At 33.4% G+C, this 19,547-nt stretch overlaps 1 long non-coding RNA gene across 1 annotated transcript; it reads right to left on the reverse strand.

Annotated features, from left to right (window-relative positions):
• Window positions 1–320: 320 nt before the first annotated feature.
• On the reverse strand, window positions 321–7,622 carry LOC123952092. The gene is made up of 3 exons (XR_006820563.1): window positions 7,487–7,622; window positions 5,295–5,688; window positions 321–584 (listed from the first exon to the last, which is right to left on the reverse strand). It is a non-coding gene; the product is annotated as an uncharacterized LOC123952092 (long non-coding RNA).
• Between the last annotated feature and the right edge of the window lie 11,925 nt (window positions 7,623–19,547).

Below are 19,547 nucleotides of genomic sequence, written 5' to 3' on the forward strand. Positions count from 1 at the left end.
GCAGGACCAAGCTCCTTTTCCTACTGTCAAAACTTCATGAATCTGCATTTTGTATAGAAAGACAGAAGGAAGGGGAATATAGGACTCTTTTACCATCTGCCTACCTTATGGGCCATATTCTTTGGTAAGTAGATTTTCTTCACAGGTCCAACAAATCATTAATCATTATTCCTATTTTCTGCTGTTCTTAAAATTTTGCACCTTATTTTTCACGACTATTCAGTGGCAAGGTGTGATAGAATAAATCAAGCATTTTGTCTATCATTATATTTCAGAAGCATTTTTAAGAGTTTTTTTCTAATATCAACTTAACTTACCTTAATAAGGAATGTTCTTTCTCCCCACTTGCCCCATCTCAGCTGAGTCCAGCCATGGCAGTTAAAAAGAAAGTGATAGACAGAGCCGAAACAAAGGTATTGGCAGGAGTTGCTGTATGACAAGTGTAGAGGTTAAATGATTCAGTGGCTCCAGCCAGCACTGTTCCCCAGGATCCATAACTTTTCCTCTCCAAACTTCGTCCAGTAACTTCACGCTTCTACGTCACCTTCAAGGTTTAGTCTCAGGAAGGTCCCAACACAGTTACGCTATGGTGTGAAAGGATGAAACTGATCACAATTCTTCTATTGCCCTCGTTCCCTAGTCTTCACTCCTTTGTTTACCTCCAACACAAATATTTAAGAAATGTTTTTTATATTATATATTCTCTATTGCTTCCATTAGACTCCACTTTATTATTTCTGAGTAAAAGATGTGAGCAATAATCATGATTTTTCACCTATAAAGAAATAAAATTTAGAGTGATAATATACTCAGATAATATAATCATTTGAATTCTATTCTTACAATTAAAAAATAGGGGCGCTGGGTGGCTCAGTGGGTTAAAGCCTCTGCCTTCAGCTCAGGTCATGATCCCAGGGTCCTGGGATCGAGCCCCGCATTGGGCTTTCTGCTCAGCGGGGAGCCTGCTTCCTCCTCTCTCTCTGCCTGCCTCTCTGCCTATTTGTGATCTCTGTCTGCCAAATAAATAAATAAAATCTTTAAAAAATATATATAAGCCAAATGTCCAATTATTTAAATTTAGGAGGCAATATCTTAGCTACCGATGGTTTCAACTAGCCAACAGCAGGTACATAGATGACCAAAACGAGCAGGTAAACATTGAGAAATTTTGAATTTGACCATTTACATCTTTCATAAAGGATGTAACTCCTTCAAAGTAAATGTATTTTTCATAGGATCACTGTGATTCTCAATAGAAACACTAGTAGAAGGGTAATATTAGAGGTAATTATGGAATACTAGGCTTTCTCCTGAAGCTTTCAGAAAAAAAAAAAATCACACATATTACTTCTATGGAAAAGGAACCCAAGTTACAAACACCAATAAAGCCAAACTTTATTTTAAAAATAAAAGTTTTACGTTGTTTTTTTGTATTTGCCCCTGGGGAGCTGTCTGGCCAGCCTGAGCTTAAAATGTTTTCCAGGGGCGCCTGGGTGGCTCAGTGGGTTAAGTCGCTGCCTTTGGCTCAGGTCATGATCTCAGGGTCCTGGGATCGAACCCCACATCAGGCTCTCTGCTCGGCGGCGAGCCTGCTTCCCCCTTTCTCTCTGCCTGCCTCTCTGTCTACTTGTGGTCTCTCTCTGTCAAATAAATAAATAAATAAAATCTTTAAAAAAAAATTTTTTTTAAATAAAATAAAATGTTTTCCAGTGAATTAAAGTTAGAAACCAGCTTGTTTTTAAGGCAGCCGCCATACAATAAATTTTTTTGTGTCTGACTTGATTTTATAGTTGATGATATACTGTCAGAGAACCAGTGCTTTAAGCTAATGTAGGTAAAACAACTATTCAATTTTACTTACCTCTATAAACAATTCATTTCTATATTTTATTGTCTAAGTTTCCTGCATAACTATTATGATACTTAGATAATTTTAGTCAATTACAGAATTGCAACAAAATTTACATGCAGGAATGGAGATGTTTTTAATCTGAACTAATTACTGAATAAAGTTCTTAGGTGTTTCTAAAATCTGAGACAAGATACATGACAAATGAAAAATTAATTAAATTTTTCCTTACTAAAGAAGTTGGCACAATTATCAAAATTGCAGTCTGGTCATCTTTTCTTAAAAATACTTGAACATTCATAAGGAAGAGGAAAAGTTCACATTTCTGAACTGGAGATTCATTTCAATAAGGTGAGGAAAGATATGTATTCAGTCACCAGTGATATCAATGGAATTCTTTACTATTTGGCTTACAATTTTTTAAATTATTGGAAAATATTTCAAGTATGCACAATACTTTTTTAAAATAAATTAATGAATTCTAAAGAGAAAAAAGAGAGACAAGAAATCTAATTCTTGTTTTGGCACCAAGAATCTGTGACTCTGAAAATTATTTTAACAGATCTGGTCTTAAGTGTCTTTATCTGTATAACTATATGATCTTTGAGGTCCCTTTCAGCTTTACTATGTCAAAATTATAACTTAAATTACATATTTGAAATGAGTGAAAAAAATAACTTAATAGATATATAAATGCTGATTTCTATAACACAGGAAAGACAGTATTAATGGGAATACCTAATTTTATGAATATATTTATTTCTGGAAAAAAAAAAACCTATAGTCTTAGAAGCCTGAACAATAGCTATTAAAAATAATAATGGCAGCAGTATGATTGAATGCCATCTATGTGCCAGACACTTTACTAATTACTTAACATTTCTATGAGGAGATCTTGTTTAGTCTTCCTAATGGCAATATAAGGCAAGTACATATGTATCTCACATTACAGAAATGTGTAAAATAAGGCTTAGAGAGGTTAGTTTCCTAAGGTCATCCAGAAAGTAGCACAAATAGATCTCTAATATATTTTTTTTTTCTTTTTTGAAAGGCAGACTGCCACGTGCAGCGCCTCATTTGGATGTGTCTGGAATCTTGGAAGCTTGACTACCCTACGTTCTCCTACAAATGGACCTTGAGAGCTTGTTTGGATGTTCTAGCAGGGGAGCTCAGCTACTCGTATACCCTTGACCGAAGAACGGTCCTCTCCTCTATCGGGGAAGGTCGTCCTCTTCGACCGAGCGCACAGCTTCCGGAGGGACACACATGGAGCGGTGAGGGAGGAAGGGGACACCCGCCTAGCCAGCCAGATCAGCCGAATCAACCCTGGCGATCAATGGGGTGACAGATGTCGCAGCCAGATCGCCCTCACATCCTCTAATATATTTTTCTGACCACAAACCTTCTTAACACTGATGCCAGTAGCCTCTTTGCAGAGAAAATATTAATATTTCATATCTTATTTATTAATTGGCTTTCATCATAAAAAGTATTTATATTCTGACAATTATTTTTTCTCCAAAATGTAATATTACATTTTGTTATTAAAACTTTTCAAAGAAAGGATAAAATAATGTTTAAATGCATAAGGATGCTCAAAAAAATATGCTGATTTGAAGGAAGTATAATGTAGGATAATGTTGAATTGAAAAAAAGTCTTAAGTCAAAATATTATCAATTATCAGAACATAATGTAGCTGAACTTACTCATTTTTATCAAACTTCAGTGAATGGCCTCTGAGTTTGATTTCCAACTGAACCACTTAGCATCTGTGTGATTCTAAACAAGTAATTTATCCTCTCATGCTTAAACTTTCTCTTCTACAAGTAAAGATTAAAAAATGTATTTCAAAAAATTCTTTTGAAGATTTAGTGGCATAATATATATGAAATCTCGCTGCAAAAGCTGAAGCACTAACAACATTATTGATTGAGAGAATACCATGCAAGTCTTTCTGTCTTTCTGACACTGTATCTTCATAGAGGCTCTGACTCAGAGTAAGTAAGTTAAACATTGAAAAATGTTGATAAAACTAGAATTAAATCTGAAAACTAGTATCGTCCTAAACTGTTGCTGGGGAATTAATTGATATAAACTTTGGACAATGTCTTTTGAAATGTGAATTGTGCCTGCCCTTTGATTCATCATTTCCACTGTGGAATTTCATCCTAAAGGATTTTTGCAGAACTCAAAGGATTGGAAGTGTTTTTATAACTACAACAACAACAATAATAACAAAAACAACAAAAACCTACATAATGTTCCATTAAAAATTATAATATATCCATATAATGGAAACTTATAGGAAATATATAGGAAAGAGGAAGATCCTAAAAACACTGAAATATGAAATCCAAGATGTATTGTTAAATTTTACAAAAGAAAGTTACAAAGTTATATGTATATCGTAACACAAGTTTGGAAAAAACAATTTATTTAGGTTTGCATATGCATTAAAAATGCCTTGGAAGGCTATACAGCAAGGTATTAGCAGTGTCTGCCTGTGTGTCCCAAGCTGGGTTATGCTAGCCAGGGCAGAGCCTAGGAGGACATGTACTATCTTATATGTCCTGGTTTTGCTTAATTTTTTCATTACAGATGTGTACATTTTTAGGAATTGAATATTTTAAATAGATTGGTACCATTAAAGAAAATGTAAAATAGTAGAGAAATTAAAACATTGGTCAAGAATGCGGCCAAGAAGAGAAAGCTGTATTTTATTTATACAAGGAAGAAGCACACATTTTCTATAACATGTTCAGAGGTAAATAATAGAAATGAATATTCATAAAACAAACATTGGTCTAAAACGATGTGTGGTGAATCTTTGAGAGGTGTCCATTTCAAGTTACAGAATTTACAGCACCACAAATTCTTCTGTAGTGTTTTTGAGACCAGAAGGGCTTGCTGTGGTGGAACAATGGTTTAATGACGAAAAGGCGGTGTATAGTTGAGAATACAGAAAAGTCCAGATGAAAAAAAGATTTGTGTATCAATGATGGACCAGGAGCTCAGGGATTTAAGGCATCCTGTCACTATTTGATTCCAAACAGGACTTCCCTCAACCCTGACTCTCCTCAACCAATACAAAGCTGCCCATGTCAAACCATTCACAGAACAATGCCACTTCAGTACAACTTCAGTCCTTCCCTACAGAGCCTCTCTTCTTTATCGGTAACAGTTGTCCCCATTATTAACAGGGGATGTATTCCAAGACCCCCCCGGAGATGCCTGAAACCACAGACAGAACTGAACCCTATGTATATACCATGTTTTTTTTTTTTTTCTATATGTACACACCTATAACAAAGTTTGATTTACAAACGGGGCACCATAAGAGAGTAACGAGAATAATAAAATGGAACAATTATAACAATGTTCTATAATAAAAGTTATGCGAAGGTGGTTTCTCGTCTCCCAGGACAGTTTATTATATGTACTCACCTTACTTCTTGGGACCATGTGAAACGATAAAACACCGGCATGAGGAGATGCAGGGACATGAACAACGTAACGTATGCGTGGTGACGCAGACTTAGACGGCTACTGACCTCCGACCTTACGAACTTACGTCTAGAAGATCGTCTGCGTCAGGACTGCGGAACTGACCTCCGCAACTGAAAACTGGGGAAAGCAAAGCCACGGATAAGGGGAGCTGACTGCAATCCAGAATCACTGACTCTGCGGGTCTGACATCCTCAAAACTACTTCGCAGGGCTGCCTGGATGGCTCAGTCGGTCCAGCGACTGCTCTGGACTAAGGTCATGATTCCTGGGTCCTGGGATGGAGCCCCACACAGGCTCCCTCTCCCTCTGCTTGTGTTCCTCTCTCGCTGTCTCTGTCAAATAAATAAATAAAATCTTAAAAACAAACAACAACAACAACAACAACAACAACAACAAAAAACCACCTCCCTTTGATCCATGAATGTTGTCTCAAACGTGTGCATTAAACAGTGACTGTGGCTTGCTGTGGTCTTCCTGCCAGGAAATTGTCAAGTCTCCATTTCTGAATCTCACAGCCGCCACTCAGCTTTTGTTTATCTGATGTTTACCTGTACCCTCAGACATAGCTGACCCTGCCTGTCTGGTTTAGTTTTGGATCACTCTCACTGCTCCCTCATCTTCTTTTCCCTAGCTCCTCAACCTTCTCCAAAGTGACTTTTGCTCACATCACAGTCCTCTTTATGTAAACTCTTGCAATAGCCTCTCAAACCTCATCATAAATGTCACTTTATTGTGATCCATTCTCCACAGTTCTGTCAAGTTTTTCCCTATACATCTGATAATATCATTTCCTTGCTCAAAATCTTTGCTAGCTCCCCACTGCCTAAAGTACAGTCGGTTGTTGAGGATATCAAAAACAATAATTACACTGTTTAAGAGAGCATTTTTTTAGAAAAGCATGGGCATATTAAAACATATAAAATATAACCGAAGCCTTTTTTAAAGACATGATTGTAAATGTCTTATAAAATTAAAAACAATGAATACAAATGAACTTATGAATTAAAAATAACTAGAAAAAGAGCAAGAAAATAAACTAAAACATAGGAAGAAATTACAGAAAATGGCAAATGTAGTAGGTGCTTCTTTGGAAAAAGAAAAAAAAGGCAACAAAGTTGACACACTCTGGTAAGCTTAATTTAATATAAAAGAGAAAACACAAAGAATAGAATAAACCATGCAGAGCAATTTAAAATTTTAAAAGAATAACAGGTTTGAATCTATTTAACTCTGTTTTTCTAAAGCCAAAAATCTTAGTTAAAAAACATTCCTAATAATTTCTTAAGGAAATAGAAGTTAACAAAACTAACTCAATAATCCTGGGGGAACTAGAGAAGTACCCACAAAAGGCATATGATCCAGGTAGTTTCAAAAGCCTGTTATATTAAAATACCCAAGGAATTTATGCAATCTTGTTATATATTTCAAAGCATATAATAGTAAGGAAACTTTCCAATTCATTTTATAAACTAACTATAACCCTAAACAGAATTGAATAAAGATAGCACAAAAAAAGAAAATAAGCAATTGGTCTCACTTTTGAAATAGAGACAAAAATCCCACATTTAATAAATGATATTCAAAAAACAAGCATATTTTGGACTAGCATTGCACAGATGATTCAATATTAGAAAATCTGTTAATAGAATTCATCCTATACAAAAACTGAAATTTAAAAACCATTTGATCATATAGATAGATGCTTGCAGATGTTCCATGGTGAAAACTCTTAGCAAAACAGGAATACAAGACACTTATTAAACATAGTAAGAATGTTTTATCCCAAAACAGTAGTTCATCCTCATACCTAATGGTGTAAAACAGATACACCAGTCATGAAATCAGGAAAAAGCCTAAAATAATTCTATTACCACTGTTATTTACTGTAATTCTAAAAGTGCTAGTCAATGGGGCTAGAAAACAAAAGAAAATGTATGAATTAATATGTATAAATTTGTATCTACCAGCTGTATTAACCTTATTTACTTAAAATTTGCCAATTTTAAGTATACAATTTAATAGGACGAGAAACTTAGTGTTGTCACTGTGACCATAATCATGACTTAGGTCATCAACACAAAATGTTCCCCAGTGGCCTTTTGAAATCAATCACTTCATCTTACACCTTACCTTGGCAGACTCTGATCCCATTCTGTCACCGTAGTTTTGCTTTTCCTACAATTTTGCATAAATAGAGTCTAACAGGATAAAGTATTTTGTGTTTGGATTCCTTCATTTAGCATCATGCTTTGGAGATTTGTTCACGTTGTTGAATTTTTTAGCAATTCCTTTTCATTTGCTCTATCATAGTTCATAAATATAGATATACCACAATTTAGTTATCCATTAACTTGTTGATAGACATTTGGATTGTTCCCAGTTTGGGACTACTCTGATAAAGCTTCTATACATATTTTATTGTAAATCATTGTATGAGCATATGTTTTCGTTTCTCTTAAGTAAATATGTAAGAGTAGGACTGTGGACTATGTGTCCACATAGTCCAGTCCAAACTGTGTCCAGTTTGTTAAAAACAAACTGCCAAACTGTTTCCTATATATAGTGGCTATAAAATTTTGCTCTCTCAGATGCTCCATTTTCTCGGCAACATGCAATAATGCTTTTTTTGGGTTTGTTTTTGTTTTGTTTGTTTTGTTTTAATTTAAGCAATTTAAGAAACTCTTTACAGGTATCTCCTCATAGTTCTGATTTTCATTTCCTTAATGAATAGTGATGTCAAGCATCTTTTCATGAGTGTATTTGACATTTATATATTTTCTATAATAAAGTCTTTGTTTCAAATCGTTTGTCTACTTTTTTGTTTTCTTAAACTGAAAGAGTTCTTCATATATTCTGTATACAAGACCTTTATCAATTATATGTTTTGCAAAGTTTTCTTCCAATCTGTGATTTACCTTTTTATTTTCCTAATGTATCTTTTGAAGGACAAAAGATTTAATTTTGAAATTTAATTAATTTTTTTCTTTTTCAGTTTGTGCTTGTGTGGGCTAGGTGTAAGAAAGGTTTGCCTAACTCAAGTCACAAAGCTGTTTTTCTCTTATTTTCATCTAGAAGTTTCATAATTTTATAGGTTACATTTAGGTTTGCTATTCATTCTGAGTTAATTTCTGTGTACAGTGTGATATAAGAGTTTTGCATGCAAATATTCCCTTGTTCCAGCATAATGTGTTGAAAAGATGATCCTTTCCCCATTGAAGTACCTAGGCACCTTTATCAAGATAAATTAAACCATATATTTGTTGGGTTTTTTTTTTTTTTTGGACTATTCTATTCTGTTTTTCTGTTACTTCAGTGATACTGTAGTTTCACAGTAAGTTTTGAAATCAGGTCATGTGAATCCATCTTTATTCATATTTCATTTTCATATTTTGGCGATTCTAGGTGTTTTTTATTTCCATAAAAAGTTTAAAATCAGTTTTTCAATTTCAAAAACAAAAGAAACTATGGGGTTTTGAATATGATTACATTAAACCTGTTGATCAATTTGGGGAAAATGGACATCTATAGATTTGAACCAAAAACAAAGATATATCTCCCCATTCATATGTCTCTTTTCATTTCTTTTGGCAATAGTTTATTGTTTTCAGTGTACAGGTCTTATACATATTTTATTAAATTGATCTCTAGGTATTTCTAATTATCCATTGCTAATTTAGGGATACACAATTAATGTTTCTATATTAACCTTATATCTCGAAACTGCTGAACTCATTACTTTGTTTAGAACTCTTAGAATTTTTTTTATGCAGACATAACCATGAATAAAGATATTTTTATTTCTTGCATTCCGATCTGTATACCTTTTTCCCCTTTATTGCCCTGGCTAGGACCTCCAATACAATGTTGAAAAGAATGGTATTAGTGGATGCCCTTGCCTTGTTAATGATTTTATGCAAAAGCACTCTTTTGTTCACCATTGCATATAATATTAGCCGTAGATTATTCTGTGGATGTATTTCACAACTTTGAGGAAGTGCCCTTCTTTTCCTGAGAATAATTTGCTCAGAGTTTTATCACTAATTGGTATTAAATTTTGTTAAATGATTTTCCTAGAGTATGGAGATGACCCATATGATTTTTCCCCTTTATTCTTTTGATATGAGAAACATCTTTGCTTTTTAAATATAGAAACAACCTTGCATTTCTAGGATAAATCCTACTTGGTCACAATACATTATCTTTTTAAAATATATTATGTATCATCCTTTTTAATATTTGGAATTCATTTATGAGAAGATGTTGGTCTAAAATTTTCTTTCTTGTAATGTATTTGTCTGGTTTGGGTACCAGAGTAATAGTGACTTTGAAAAATGTGTTGGTAAGTAGTCCTTTCTCTTTTATTTCTATAGGAGTTTGTGTGTGGAATTTGTTTACCAATAAAGCTACATGGGCCCGGAGTTTTCTTTTAGGGAGGGTTCTTAAGTATAAATTCATTTTCTTTAAAAGATATAGAGCTATTCTGGTTATCTATTTCTTCTTTAGTGAAATTAGTAGTTTCTATATTTCAGGGTATGTGTCCATTTCATTCAAGTTGTCAAATTTATTGATATTAAGTTGATCATAATAATCCATTATTATTCTTTTACTATCTGTAGTTTAATTATTTTTATTGATCTTTTAAAAGAACTAGCTTTTGGTTTCAGTGATTTGTCTCTATTGCTTTTGTATTTCTAATTTTACTGATTTTAGCTCCTATTTACATTATTTCCTTCGCTTTGAGTTGAATTAGCTTTTTCTAGTTTATCAGAAAAAACTAGATCATTGACTTGAGACCTTTCTTCTCTTTTAATATAAATAATTCATGCTATAAATTTCCCTACAACCACTGCCTTAGCTTCATCCAAAAAAAATTTGGAATGTTGTGTTTTTATTTTAATTCAGTTGAAAATATTTTTCTAATGATCCTTTTGTACTTTGGTCCTTTTGATCTTTTATACTTTGGTGACCTATAGTTTCTGTAGAAGTGAGGTGTTCAATTTTCAATTATGTGAGGATAATTCAGATATCTTTCTGTTATCAGTTTCTCAATTCTGTTGTGTTCAAAGAACATATTTGCTTGATTTCAATCCTTTTAAATTCATTGAGATTCATTTTATGTCCCAGAATATGGTCTACCATTAATGAATATTCTGTGAACTTTAAAGAAAGGTATATCCTATTGTTATTGGGTGGAACATTCTGTAACTATCAATTAGGTCAAATTAGTTGAGAATCTTTGTGTCTTCTATATTCTTAGTGGTATTACAAATTCATGTGCCATCAATTTTTGAGAAAAGACTGTTGAAATCTCCAATAACATCTCTGAATGTATTGAGTTCCCTTTTCAGTTCTGTAGGGTTTTGTTTCATGTATTTTGAGGCTTTTACCAGGTGTTTTCTTCTGCTTAATGATTTTAAGAGTGTTTCTTCTGCTTAATGATTTTACTCCTTTATCATTATTAAAAGTTCTTCTTTATTCCAAGTAATATGCCTTGTTCTAAAATCTACTTCACCTGATAGAAATATAGCCTCTCCAGCTTTCCATTGCTTAATATCTGCATGGTACATCTTTCCCCATTCTTTTACCATTAATCTATTTATATATAGATTTAATTTTAAAGTACTTTTGCTCCATTCCAATTTTAAATCCATTAAGATTTTCAGAGTCTGAACCTAAAATTTATAGATTTAGTGAGAAGCTTCATCTCCATAATATTGACCCCTCTCATCTAAAATAAGTAAGTCTCCATTTATGCAAAATTTTTTCTATAATTCTTATGAAACGTTTTGATCTTTTATTAATATATTTTCACACTTATTGTTAAGTTTATTCTTGTGTTTTTTTAACGAGCAGCGTTATCTATGAATGAGTTCCCATATGTATGCACATATGTACATATATGTTGAAAGATAAAGCATGCATTTAAAAAGTGCAGAAAAAGGGGCGCCTGGGTGGCTCAGTGGGTTAAGCCTCTGCCCTCGGCTCAGGTCATGATCTCAGGGTCCTGGGATCGAGCCCCACATCGGGCTCTCTGCTCAGGAGAGAGCCTGCTTCCCCCTTTCTCTCTGCCTGTCTCTCTGCCTACTTGTGATCTCTCTCTCTCTGTCAAATAAATAAATAAAATCTTTTAAAAAAAAGTGCAGAAAAACATAACAAATATTAATGAAGTGTATACTTGTTTAACCACCACTGAGATCAAGACACAACATTCTCAGTGTTTCAGAAACCCATTTGTGTTCCTCCCCAATCATCACCCTCCACTTCCTCTCTAAAGTGATTAGCAACTTGACTGTGTGATAATCATCCTCTTGTCCTTATGTATTCTATCATTTATGTGTACATCTCTAAGTAATAGTTTAGTTTTGCTGTTAAACTGAAATAGCCATTATGTTTTCTATCTAAAGTTGTGTAGTTACCTTCATACTTTAGCTAACACTCTTTTCCACATTTTAGTTGATTTTCTTTCACTTAAAAAAAAAATAATTTGTCTTATGTCATCAGTAAATTATGTTACTTATTTTATCCTTTCTAGTGTTTAAACCTACAGGATTCTTCCTGACTAACACTGATTAAAATTAAGAAAATGATGATAAATAATGGTGATAGTGAGGCTCCCCATTTTCTTCCTGATACTAATGGTGATACTTTTAGTGTTTCATCATTATTATGATACTACTGGTTGTTTTGAGTTATATGTTTATCAAGTATAGCAATATTCTTTTATTCCTACTTTTTAAGAGATGTTTTTCAGAAAGAATATAAAATGTTGTCATGTGACATTTTAGTGTCACTCAAGGCAATCGTTTGGCTTAGTTATTTTCAGTGCTAAATAAAATTTATAGGTGTAGCTGGAAAGAAAATTTATTTTATTCTACTGATATTGCCACCTGGAAACATGATATTCCCCAACTTAATATTCTTCAGGAAAATTGAATAGTTTTCTCTTTACTTCTTACGCCATATTTCTTAAATTTACATGTAGTGATTCTATATTTTTGCTGGTATTGTGAATGAAGCCTTTTAAAGTGATTATTCATAATGGAGTTTTAGAAATTTAATTTATAATTGGTCTCTATAATGACATCTTTTATTAGCTATATGTTTTTAAAATTTATTTTCTTCTTAAGTTTTTCATTAAGTAATCATAGCATCTGTAAATTATAACTATTTTTATTTTTCCTTATAAATATTTCTAATGTTGTGACTTCTGCTCAAAATGCAAGTAATGGTGACCAGAATTACTCTCTGCCTTAAATAATTATAGAATTGGACAAAATATATAAAATGATAACTTTTTTAATCTTTATTTTTACTTCCCCAGTTTTACTGAGGTATTATTGAGAAATTAAAAATGTGTATATTTGATTTTTTTTAAATTAAAGTATAGTTAATGTGCAATATTACTCTCCTCAGGCAAGGGCAAGGAAAGCAAAAATAAACATGTGGGACTATATCAAACTAAAAACCTTCTGCACAGCAAAAGAAACCATCAGCAAAATTAAAAGGCAACCTACTGAATGAAAGAAGATATTTGCAAAAACTGTATATGTTTTTGAAACATATACATTGCGAAATAATTACCATTATCAAGGTAACTCATATACCTATCATCTTATAGTTATCCTGTGTGTGTGTGTGTGTGTGTGTGTGTGTGTGTGTGTGTGTGGTGAGAACATTCAAGCTCTACTCTCTTAGCAAACTTCAAGTGTATAATACAGCATGACTAAATTTAATTACCATGCTCTATATTAGAGCTCCAGAATTTATCCATATTATAACTGAAAATTTGCACCCTATGACTGAGATCTCCCTATTTCCACCCTTCTGCCCCAACACCTGGTAACTACCATCTTACTCTTTTTTTATCTAACTCTTTTTATTTTATGGTTTCACCCTTTTATATTCCTCATAAAGGTGAGATCATGCAGCATTTGCATGGGTTTCTGGAACACCTAGAATGTTATATCTTAACTTCAGTGGTGATTAAATGAGTATGCACTTCAAAAATATTAGTTATGTTTTTCTGCACTTTTTAAATGCATGTTTTATTTTCAATGCAAGATTAAACATACTATGTTATGTATTGTGTGTGTGTATATATATATATAAAATCATTCATAATAACTCCATACAAAAAAAGCACAGACTAAACTTAACAATAAGCGTGAAAAATATATTCATAAAAGATCAAAATTTTCATGAGAATTATAAAAAAGTTTTGCATAAATGAAGAACTACTTATTTTAGATGAAGGTTCAATATTATAGAGCTGAAGTTTCTCACTAAACCTATAAATTTTATGTACAGTCTTTGGAAATCTTAATGGATTTAAAATGGGAATGGAGCAAGAGTATTTCAAACTTAATTTGAAAAGCTAAATATTGTAAGGATATGCCCTGTCTATTATTAATATTTATTTTAAGCACTATTAAGATAATAAAAATATAGATGTATGATAATAAATGTATGAAAAAAATAATGCTTCAAATTGACGGAGAAGGTTAGAGTGTCATAATGAGATTAGGAAAATTCAGGGGGAAGAAAAACCGCTAAACATATAATGACTGACCTCTAGATTATAAGAAAACACTATAAGAAAACATTTTAAAATAATTACATAAATTTAGAGTTCAGAAAAATCCTATAGCACAAAGGATATCAGAAGAGATTTGTAGATTTTTCTGTATATGCATTTAAAAATCAGCTTAGTAAAATCACTATATCAAAACTAAAAGTCAAGGAACAATCATGTAGCAGACAGGTGTTAATACCTTCTAATATGTAAAGAATTCCTCAGTGAAAGAAAGATGAACAATCTATTAGAAAAATGGACAAAAGATGTCAGAGAGCAACTTACAAATGAAGAAATGTTAATGGTAGAATAAGTATTAAATAATAAGAGTAAATATTAAAGACTATCTCACTGAATCTAAGATATATAATTTAAAATATCTTTCATCTATCTTAGTGGAAGAGATTTAAAATATTATTATATCCAGTGTTAGTCAGAGTGTGGGAAAATGGATATTTATATACACTACTGATAAAGGCAAGAATTGGTATTTATGAGACAATTTGACTATATGTATACTCTTTTACCCAGCAATTCCATTTTTAGAGGAGCATATTAAGGAAATAATTGGACAAGTAAGCAACACTCTATATAAGGATGTTCATCACAGCATTATTATATAACGGCAAACAGATAAGAGGCAACATAAATATTCAACAATAGGGAAATTGTGAAATACATACAATAGAATATCATTTTGTCATTAAAACATTTTATGAAATATATTGTTGGTGAAAATAGCATGTATTGTATGGTCCCATTTATTTAAAAAATCATATGCATGTGTGCACTGGAAAATGTTCAGAAGGCTAAGCACCAAGATTTTTTTTTTTTAGCACTAAGATTTTAACATAGTTATCTCTATGTAGCAGGATTTTGAATGACACCTCCTTCTTTAAAATTTTACACTTAATAAAAAAGAATATTAGAAAATACAAACATCAACAAAGAAATACTTTCCATCTATTAAACTGGCAAAAGTTTTTTTTTTAATGTAAATGCACCATTGGTGGGAACATGGGTAGGTATGTTATCATATACCTACTTGTGAAATTATAAATTGATAAGAATTTTCAGAAAAGCCATATTTCACATGTATCAAAAACAGTATTAAAATTAATCACGAAAAATTAGCAATTGTATTGATAGTGGATTGGTTAAATCAACAGCGTAATTAAAACAAAGAAGTTCTATGCAGGCATTAAAAATGTGGATGCAGGGGCGCCTGGGTGGCTCAGTGGGTTAAGCCTCTGCCTTCAGCTCAGGTCATGATCTCAGGGTCCTGGGATCGAGCCCCGTATCGGGCTCTCTGCTTGGCAGGGAGCCTGCTTCCTCCCCTCTCTGGCTACTGCTCTGCCTACTTGTAATCTCTCTCTCTCAATCTGTAAAAAAAAAAAGAAAAAAAAATGTGGATGCATATTTATCCTTAGCAACGTAGTAGAATATTCATGGCACATCTGAGAAAAGTCGTATGTAAAAGAGTAAATTTATGGGATGTAATAAATTAAATATAGATATGGATAGATATGGTTATCTTAATATCAAGGATGTGTTAATAATGGTCTCTAGGTGGTGGACACTGGTGGTTTGAATTTTGATTTTTTATGTTTATATGATGAAAATAAAATATTGATAATAATAATGGCATGTGAAGATCTTAGCATCTGCAACTCCCACTCTGTTCTGCTAATACCAGCGGTCATGAGTTAGATTGACATACAAGGTACTGGTTTCACCTGGCACTGATCAGTAAGCTTAAGAAAGTCCGGAAATGAGCAGCATACAAGCAATGACAACAAAAAAGAGGTCAGCTGACTTCCAGGCAGAGTTTCTGATGTCTTGGTCATTTAACATTTGAGCTGGTTGTGTTCACAAGAGACAAATCTCTTTGTGTGTGGATAATTAGAGGTCAGAGAACACATGGGCTCTGGGTTCTCTGGATTTTATACCTGGCTAGCCATGTCGCTCCCTCAAAGGTGCAAAACTAGCACTCATTCTCTAGTGTGGCTCCATCTTATCAATACTGGCCACTCACTACTAAATAAACATCCGGACAATGATGCACAGGTGTTTTTTCTGATACATACCCCTCAGATAGCTTCTCATCCATCTTGAAGCTAGTAAAGGTAAACACCTAATGATTACTGACGTTAATATTGCAAAAGGGGTTCAAATCCTCCCGTGTCTCTAAAGCTAGAGAAAATGCCACAGAACTAACTGCTTGCCCTTTCCTTCTGATATGTCATTAAAGTCACTTGAAAAATCAAATTTCACTCTTTCCTACACACCCCACATTTCATGCATATATGATTAGACTTCAGAGCTCGCCTCATGGGGCCGGCCATATTTTCACATTGCTCAGTCCCCCAGGAATACTTTCCCAGCCTGTCATTAGCATGAACATCTGGTTTAAATCTAACCTCCTCTGTGAACCCACCTCACCAAACAGATCACTTCTTACTCCATGTTCCTATAGTTTTCTGTTTACACTTTATATTAGAAGCTAATTCTTATTTCTAAACTAGCATCATTACAACCTGGCATATAGTTCCACCAGTGGTTATTTTATAAATAATGGAAGACCGCAGCAAAGGTAATTCCATAAATACAGCAATAATGTGCATACATAACAGTGATTTCAAAAGGATGCTGATGGTTTATTGTATTATTTCATGCACATGTACAAACTAGTTTTCTTATATTCCTCTTCCCTCAGTCCTACTTATAAATATTTCTCCAAAATCTCAAAAAAAGTGATCATGAAAGACACATTCGTGTTAAAACCTTTGGATTCACTTAAGCTAAAGCACACAATGGAATATATAAAACAAAACACAACAAAAACACAATTGGCTTGTATTCTTAGGATGTGGTTTTACAGTCATTTCTTGACCAATGTTCCCACTTTGATAGGAGGAAGGACTGCAAGATGAGGTCTACGGAGGGACTGTATTTAGCTAAGATCTGGAGAATCACTTAATGAAGCAGACAGTGAAGGAACCAGGGAGATGTGTGTGTGCGTGTGTGTAAGGGAGTTTGCCTTTGGCAAACATCCTAGTAGTAATAATAGCAATGCCATGTCTCCAAAAGAAAGCCGTGATTACGGCTCACATTAGTTTGTATTAGCATCTGCAGACGACAGGTCTCTGCCTGCCAGTGTTCATACACTCATAAGCACAGTAGCAGCTGAGAGAAACTCTGACTATTTGTTACTTAGTGATACTGCCTCTGGCAGGGCAGAAGCAAGTCTCTCTCAGGGGAAATTGCTGATGTTACTATTTTAATTTGCAAACCACATTTCTCTGGATGATGATGAGATTTCAAATAACCTAGACAAAACAGACCCTAGTTTAACTAGCTGAAAAAAATACAAGCAAGAAAAGCAAACAAAAATATTTTTAGCCTTTCTCTCTAATTGTATAATTGAAAAATCAACTCTCCCAAAAGCGTCTTGCAAGGGTAATGCCACAGACACAGAAAGCAATTTATTTTTTTTAAAGATTTTATTTATTTATTTATTTGACAGAGAGAGATCACAAGTAGACAGAGAGGCAGGCAGAGAGAGAGAGAGAGGGAAGCAGGCTCGCTGCTGAGCAGAGAGACAGATGCAGGACTCGATCCCAGGACCCTGAGATCATGACCTGAGCCGAAGGCAGCGGCTTAACCCACTGAGTCACCCACGCGCCCCCACAGAAACCAATTTAAAGCAGCATCCAATCTGAGTCCCAATCCAGTTCACTCCGAGATTTAACTTAGTGCTACCCAGAACTGAAAGGTAAGTATGAAGGTAGATGATATTTAAGCATGATGAAGAAATACACATTTTAAAGAATACTCTAGTTGTAACAGATGGTTCTTATGTTACCACTTTTTTATTGTATCTCTTGAATGGGAGATGTAAGAGCACTGAAATATTTTACCTTTAGAATAATAAGCAGTTTATGCACGAGTTTTATATGCATATTATATATATATAATATATATAATATATATAATTATATATTATATATATTATATATAATATATAATATATATAATATATTATATTATATGCATATTATATATATTATATGCATGTTATTCACAAAATGCATATTCACAAAATGCATATTCTACTAAAACCAATTAAACTGTAATATGAGTTAGTCACATTTATGGGCATGAAAAACACATCAAGAGACTATTAAGTCCATCTGTCCAAACTTTATGTTGAATAATCTTTGAAATAATATAATTAGAAAATGTGTCTAACTCAAATAAGGAACAAAGCAGTATCAAGGATTAGTTATAGAAACAAAATGCTCCTCAATTAAAACTTTAAGTTATGTACAGTTGAGACAACATAACTATAACTTATTTATTATTATAAATAAACACATACATACATGCATAAAACACATGGAATTGAACCTCCAATTTTGTAACTGAGAAGTCACTCATTATGCGTTTTCAATGAATTTAAGGAGTACTATTTAGGCATAGAATAACTGTTCAATACTACTTGGCAGTTACTCATGATCGTCATAAGAGCAAAGCAATTAGATGCATCACTTTCTCTATATTTACACTTTGACAACCTGTGGTGAAGTTTGAGAACCTGCTATCTATCCTGGAAATACAAATTTGACCGATTTTGTCTCAGTGAAGCAGATTGTTTCCCTACTGAGTAGAAACATTTTCTACAGGTACCTGTACAATATTTACATGACTTATCTTAATCAGAAATGCCCTTTCCAATATGGCTGGCTCTTTTTGGCTCTGTTCTGGGAAGAAACAGGTAGGAACTTCTGCGTTTTTCCAGATTCTCTTCTTAGTCCAGGCATATGTTCAGGTGAAAAGGACAATTGCTTAGCTTCTGTTAGTTTCTTTACAGTAATTCAGCTCTTGAAATGCAAAACTCTCCTATTATTTTCCCAGCCCCCTACATGTACTGATTGGTTTGGTCTCTCTTGGATTGGAATGGAGTCATTCATTACTTTCCAACTCATGAGTTGGTGCTTCTTGGTGGATCTCAAAGTTTTTCTTTATTTGATCCAATGACAGGGATTTTCTCATTTTTCTTGGCTGATTTTTGCTATGGAATGGAAGGTGATATCCATGTATGAGAAAGGATAAAAGATGGCTAGGGTGTCCGGGCATGTACATGCATGTGCATGTCAGTAGATAAAAATCACTCAGGGCAAAATTATAAATGCTGACAAGCATGGTTTCCTGAAATTTCTTATCCATTTCTTGCATTTTCTGGGAACTGGACCCCTCAATCCCATTGGCTATTGGGGTTTACTACATGGTTTCTGTATCTGGGATACAGAATTACGAACTTCTGATATTCCTCAGGATTTATTTGTTTAGGAATCTTACCAACTGAAGCAGAGTAGTAAAGAGATATTTGTACTAGAGCATTTAACCCCTCAAATGTGAAAATCTATTTGTACATGGTTGACTGAATGTAGATATATGTTGTCTGAGAACAAAGATGTCATCGAAGGTTTGAACGGAAAGCTAATTCTCCATCTTCTCCCCCATAGAAAAAAAAAGGGCAGCTTTAAAAATGGTCTTTCTCTAGGAAAACACTACTTCATAAGTGAAAGGCTGAGGTATGGCAAAGAGAGAAAAAGT

The sequence above is a fragment of the Meles meles genome, chromosome 1 (genome assembly GCF_922984935.1).
Source record: "Meles meles chromosome 1, mMelMel3.1 paternal haplotype, whole genome shotgun sequence".
NCBI classification, from domain to species: domain Eukaryota; kingdom Metazoa; phylum Chordata; class Mammalia; order Carnivora; family Mustelidae; genus Meles; species Meles meles.